The following is a 464-nucleotide window of genomic DNA, read 5'->3' as shown; positions in this document are numbered from 1 at the left end:
CCCCCCCCCCCCCCCCATAAGGGAGTTCAGGAAGGGTAGAGGCCAGCTAAACTTTTCAGATCTAAACAGGGTTTATATACCTGCCTATGATTTCCTAGGACAAAGCAGCTGCCAAACCTGAACATGGACGGCCTTGGCAAATTCATCCAGTAAGGACCAGAAACAAATCTATCTGTGAGACCCATGAAATGGAAGTTCTGTACAGTCTTCATGGAACATTCAGTGGCAAGGTGACCCTTATGGCTGGAATGTGGCCCTATGAAAGCTGTTAGGAAGAACAGGAGGCATGCCCAGTGTATATGTATATCACCCACAGAGTCTATTAAATATATCTGTCTTTTCTGGGGGAGAGGGGTTGCTCCTAAGACATAAATATGGACCTGGTAAGGTGGTTCTGAAGGGACCAGAGGCTGGATATGCCTTTCAGATCTAAGCAGAGCTTGTGTGCCTGCCTGTTATCTGGA

This window comes from Tupaia chinensis, unplaced genomic scaffold, assembly GCF_000334495.1.
Source record: "Tupaia chinensis unplaced genomic scaffold, TupChi_1.0 Scaffold000097_1, whole genome shotgun sequence".
Taxonomy (NCBI): Eukaryota; Metazoa; Chordata; class Mammalia; order Scandentia; family Tupaiidae; genus Tupaia; species Tupaia belangeri.
The sequence above is the reverse complement of the archived record's forward strand: the minus strand, read 5'-3'. Positions refer to the sequence as shown.